Genomic DNA, 528 nt, shown 5'->3' with positions numbered 1-528 from the left:
TGCGGTTTAAAGTTCAAAAAACACATTATTTTCCACATACTGTACATTATTGTTTCTCCCCCGCCTTTCTGAAACGCTTCGATTTTTACAAAGCTCATCGGTCTGAAAAGCGAGGTTGTGCTCTGATTGGCCAGCTATCCAGTGCGTTGTGGTTGGCCAAATACCTCAAAGCATGTGATGGAAATGTTACGTCCCTTACCATATTGTGATGCCCTGTCAGGCCGGAACGACGAGACAAAAACATTAAAACCCATTATAAACAAGGCATCCAGTGGGGACATAATTAGGCATTATAATGATTTATACTGTCTTTTTACGCGTTGCATCGCACCGTGTAAACATAAAACCACGTCTGCATTTGTGATCGGAGAAATAAACAACAAGCCCTACTCTACACTGCCCAAAAAACTCTCTTTAAATATATAAAATATAAAAACTCTTTAAATATAAAAAACGTACTTACAGTCTTTGAATCAGAACAGCCGGCATTGTAGTCTACTCTCCCAGGATCAGGAAACAGTCCTCCAT

The sequence above is a fragment of the Sinocyclocheilus anshuiensis genome, unplaced genomic scaffold, assembly GCF_001515605.1.
Source record: "Sinocyclocheilus anshuiensis isolate Anshui unplaced genomic scaffold, SAMN03320099.WGS_v1.1 scaffold152, whole genome shotgun sequence".
In the NCBI taxonomy this organism is placed as follows: Eukaryota; Metazoa; Chordata; class Actinopteri; order Cypriniformes; family Cyprinidae; genus Sinocyclocheilus; species Sinocyclocheilus anshuiensis.
This window is presented reverse-complemented; position numbering follows the sequence as displayed.